General features: G+C 39.0%; 1 non-coding gene across 1 annotated transcript; it reads left to right on the forward strand.

The window, feature by feature from the left end:
* The first annotated feature begins 1,311 nt into the window (after positions 1-1,311).
* On the forward strand, positions 1,312-1,395 carry Trnal-uaa. Its single transcript has one exon. It is a non-coding gene; the product is annotated as a tRNA-Leu (tRNA).
* Positions 1,396-5,452: the final 4,057 nt, after the last annotated feature.

Genomic DNA, 5,452 nt, shown 5'->3' on the forward strand with positions numbered 1-5,452 from the left:
ACCGCAAAACGTCGGCTTACCTCGACGCACACGTGCATCTCCACCCTACTTATTACCAAAACTCATCACATGTCGGTAGGAGTAATACGTTATCGATGAAGCAGAGCAAGCGCCGAGCTGTAACCAATTCGGAAAAAAATTAGAGCTGAAAAGAATGCTAAAAATAATCAAAATCTACGGCGGTCAAGCTACTCTTAGCCTAGAGTAAGAAATATAAACGAACCATAATTCCTCGTCCAGAATAATTCGCCCGCAGGGAAATGAGGGGAAATTATTAGGCAGGGGATGAAACGAGTGGCCTCGATGCATCGGCTGCATGTGAGCATCCGAGATATGAGCTGCACCCCTGACGAGGGCCGATAAGATCTGAGTCGAGCCGTCAAGCAAGGCTGGTTCGAATTCTGTTTGTGAGATGGTGGGGCGTCGCCTCTGAGAGCTTTGTGACGTGGAGCTTTGGGGATAGTTACCATCTGGTGATTACTGGTAATCTTTATTCAACGATCTCGTGATGCAAGCCGAGCCGTCCTCCGGGCTGCATTCGCTATGCCCTATCCAACACAAAAATAGATGAGGCGTCAACGGTCACTGGGTAACGATTTTCAAAAGTACGTATCGAAGGGCATTCTATACGTATTAGCACGTGGTTGTATAAAAACGATGAAAAGGAAGTAGGTATTCACATTGTCAACTTGATTGTTTGACGTGGAAAATAATGGAAAACTTTTATACTGGCCGCAGTCAGAGAAATTTAGAATCAAATTTGACTGAGAGAAAAAGAAAAAAAAACTGAGTAGAAAAACGAATTGTTGTTAATATGGTCGAATTCAATCTTCGTGCAATTTGAAGACAGGTAATAATTCGTATTCTACTACGTAATTAGTAATTAGCTCTAAAAGTTGATTTTGAACATGGTTGTAAGTATACAGAACAAAACAAACGTACATTGAATAATATAAACAAGAAATTATGAAAGTTTATAAATTTGATAACGAATAATCGGAAATCGGCATCTTTGACGATATGATTAAAATGCCAGCACTGATTATCGTTAAAGATATCGGGCAGTTGATATCGCTTGTAAACGCACGCGGTGCAATCAATAAAAATAAACGCGTTGTTTCCGAATTTGCAATTGCGTCAATAGCCGGCTTCACTTATCTCTGACGTTTGCAATTGTATAATAAACCGTTCTAATCAACGACATCGAACTTGGAGCTAAATATGCACTCACCAGTCTTGCCAGTGAACGCGGAATGAGATGAAAGAGGCGCGTGAGTATATGTACTGCATCGATTTCTCTTAAGCCAAGAAGCTAGGTTGGCCGAGCGGTCTAAGGCGCCAGACTTAAGTTCTGGTTCCCGTCTGGGAGCGTGGGTTCGAACCCCACACCTAGCAGAAATTTTTTATCTAACGATCGTCGTGATGACACTTTTTTTCAGAATAAGATATCTCTTAATGCCCTGCAAACGTCATCGACTTTTCTATTTAGGTGCGTGCAATCATGATATCGGAAATCAGCAAAACCTGATTGCGAACCACTCCAACGATTTATGATGACTGAAGCTCTGTGGCTTACAATCTAGAATCAATCGATGCTAACATACAAAGCGATTACGTTGGTATCAATTGCTTATCGACATACTGTCACCGAAAATGTGCATCTCATTAAGCCGAATCAACAAGCTTTGACATTTCTGAACTTATCGTCAGAAAATGTAATTTATAAAGGTAAGTGGGCACTTCCATGACACCGCAGAATTTTTTTTTTTTTTTTTGTGCGACGTTCAGCATCTTTTTCGTACGTCAATCATGATGATTTGAATATTTCGATAACATTGCGATTTCGATAATCAAGGATTTAGACGTTTACGCTGCAGTTCGGAAATAAGCTGCAGTTTATCAACAAAGACAGGATCGACGATCATACAAATCACGTTGAACAACGAGCGAATCCTTATCCAAAATTCCAAGAAGAAAATCTTCGCCGTTGCGATCGAGATTCGACAATTTCACAATTCAATTATCTTCGAAATCTAATCTACTTGCAATGTTTCCAAACAGCAGATCTAAACAGTAGCTCTGATAAAAAATCTGAGCACTTACCGGAGTATCAAACGAATGTACGTTATCGTCAATATGGACCTGAGAGGTGGGGGAAAAGATCTACGTGTGAGTACACCCGTAATTTTTTGGCAATGACAGTATTGATATTAATACGGTTGACTCAACCGTAGATTTGCGATATCGAAGCTGATACCGATATCGACGAGGCAAAAGTATACAGTTTGATTTGGAACTTCGCCGGGAGTTTGCAAAAATTTCTCGGAAAGAAATGAAGCCTTTGGTCTCAGAGAGGAGGAAACCTCATCCCAGAGTACGTCGTACTTCCGGGAGCGCCGGTAATCCTTTGGACCGTTAACAATTAGCTTCGTTATTCGCGAAGGCTGGACACCGCTAGTCTTTACTCCTGTCGCAAAAAAATTTTGCAAACCACAGTTCGCGGCCGAGAATCGCACGTTTGCTCAGCCGGAGTTAAACGTCCAGTCGAAATGTAAGTCAGTTGCAGTTCGGGTTTGCCGGTGCAAACTTCGACTCGCTTCTGCAGTAGTTGCGTGCTCATAAATATATTCGCAAAAACTGGAAGCCGGAAGCCAAAAACCGCGCGTGAAGATCTCCTCTGAAGTTCTCTGTGTCTGTGATAATGTGATAGCGTGACGAGTGCCAGGAGATTGATCAAATCTTTTCGCAACTCCAGTGCAGTGCAGTGAAGTGAGTTTCGCCAATTTCTCCCGCGGCTGCTGCAACCGCGTGTAGATTGCTGCACGAGATCGGATTAGGTCACCGCTATTTTAGCTTGGCCAGCTCGTAAGTAACTTGTGCATTATTTAGAACGCGCGTCGCTGTCTCCTTAAGACCTATACTGGAAAAGAATAGTTGAATCTGAGAGAGAATATTTATTCCAATTGTCCTCAGCAGAGATTTAATCAGTTCAAATGGTTACGAACTTGAAGCAGGAAAAACTTATTTTAAATGAAATTATTTCTATTCCAACAGTCAAACTTCATTTTCAATAGATAAATTATCTGCTAAGGACTATTTAAATAAATTTTAACTTCAATACAACCATTTTTTGTTCGTTTTTTTCTCAAGTGTAGAAATCCAGATTAGCTGTATTTCACAATCTTACGGTTCACATTTTTTCCCGCTTTTTAATCTCATGAAATAGTTTTACTCCATATTTAATTGCTACTGATATTTATGCGCTGCATGATTGATATGTGCTAATTGTTCGATTGAGTACAGCAATTGTTGTTGACTAAATTTTTTTTTTTTAATCGAACTGTCAACTTGTTAGAAAATTATTTTACTTCTTTCAATCGAGTTTAATCAAATTGACTTTTCCGAATAATCGTAACTGATTTTCGATAACAATGTATCACAGTCCAAAGCAGTCTTAATTAGTTTTAAGTTGATCTGGGCGAAATCGCATCTGTTTAATTCCATTTTTTATTTTTCTGCCCGCCAATTTTTCATACCGAATCATTTTGTGGGAAATAAATAAACGTATGTGACTACTTATTGTACTATTCCACTGAAATTTCTACTTGGTAAGTTAATCACAACTTACGTACCGTGAAACTGGTTGTTTGACAAGAATTGATTTCGTCGATTGAACCTACCCGCCATCATAAAGGTACCCGCTTAAGTCATTGAAGATAACTGAACCGTCTATAAGGCAGGTTCCCAGTGCGCCGGTAAAAAAGATACTCACATTGCCAACAGCCACCTCGTAAAGCAGGAGAAGCTTATTTCCACGTGACCTGCACAAGATGAGTTACCAGAACTGAAGTTCATTCTCTCTGTTGTAGATGGCGCTGACTGTTGATTTACCTAGTAATACGTTGCCTTCTGCATATTTCAAAACTTACCATTATTGGTCAAATAATAAGTAGACAATGAAATTTTCTTTTAAATATCAACACAAAATTTACCTCACTTGGTTGAACCTCATCGTTTAGTTTGAATCCAAAAAAGTCTGGTTTGCCAGGTCGTTTGACTGAAATTTAGCATTAAGAAAATATAAAATCGCTTCACTTGAAAGTAACCAAAAATATTTAAAATACATATACTGATTCAAATCATTGCAATTATGTATATCATGTTATATGAATAATGTGTATAATAGAACCTGCGAGTGAATTCACCTGTAAGATTTTCTTATCCCAATCCTATTCAAAGCGTTCGAAGCACCTGCCAGTCGGGTAGCAATATCTTCTGTGTTATAAAATAAATCGAACAGTTTTGAATTAAATTGGACACGAATTAGTTCGTTCCTTTATCGAATTTGAATAACTGAAATTCCGTGGCCGGAATTTCGTAATTGAAATATTGAATTTGTAGTTAATAATAGTAACGGCTCGTTGAATAAAGAATCATCGAATTTTCGATTTACCCACTAATCCACAAGTATTCGTTATGAGTTTTAAATCTCCGTCAGTATTCCCGTCTTATTTTTGTCTTAAACTTGTCCATATTTTTCCCTCGAGTCCCCTCAAGCCAGTGAGGTGCTAACTAGGCGTGGGTGGGCGATTTCCACCGAAACCCAAACCCCCGTTTCATAAGTATATATACGCGCCCATGGGTAGTATATGGGGCACAGCAATATAGATATGCATACATACACGTGCGCAGGGTCGTAGTCGTTTATAACGCGTCATTAGTATGGATCGTAAATAAATGATACATAAAAGAGAACGAGAAAAAAAGGAAATGTATGAGTAAATGAATGGAAGAAAAATTTGAGGAAATAAAGAACGAACACAACTAAACGAAGGAAACAAAAAAAAAAAGAAAACATTGAATCCAAAAGAAAAGTGGAAAAAATAAGATAGTCGAAAATGATAATATTAAATATATATATATATATATGCATGTATATATGTACACGCGTGCGTAGCTACGTTCCACCAGCTATTAACGGGTCGCCGCGACGCTCGCACGCGGCGACGTACATATGAAGCAAAGTTGTGAAGGGAAACCTCTTTGAATACAAATTGCATTCCACTGCCATACGTTTGTTCTCTCAATATTCTATACGTACGTACATGTGTACCCCTGTCACATATACAAACACTCCGGTTCGTATGCACGCACAAATTTCCGTATATATGTATATATATGTATATATATATATATATATACGCGTGCGTATAACAGGCGTTAAACGATACGGGCGTTTATACGATGCGCATGCATAGGATAACGAAGCAGAGGGATGAGGAACGAGAATAAGGAATAGGGATAATATAATACGTATCTACACGTATAGGCTGGCGGTACGCGGCACGGGCACGTGGTAAAGATCGCAGCTCGCAGCCGAGTAATTAGTAATTATAGTAAATTAGCCGTGAAATCGCTCGTTAATGAGAAGGTTATTCTTTATAACAACGTG

The sequence above is a fragment of the Diprion similis genome, chromosome 12, assembly GCF_021155765.1.
Source record: "Diprion similis isolate iyDipSimi1 chromosome 12, iyDipSimi1.1, whole genome shotgun sequence".
In the NCBI taxonomy this organism is placed as follows: domain Eukaryota; kingdom Metazoa; phylum Arthropoda; class Insecta; order Hymenoptera; family Diprionidae; genus Diprion; species Diprion similis.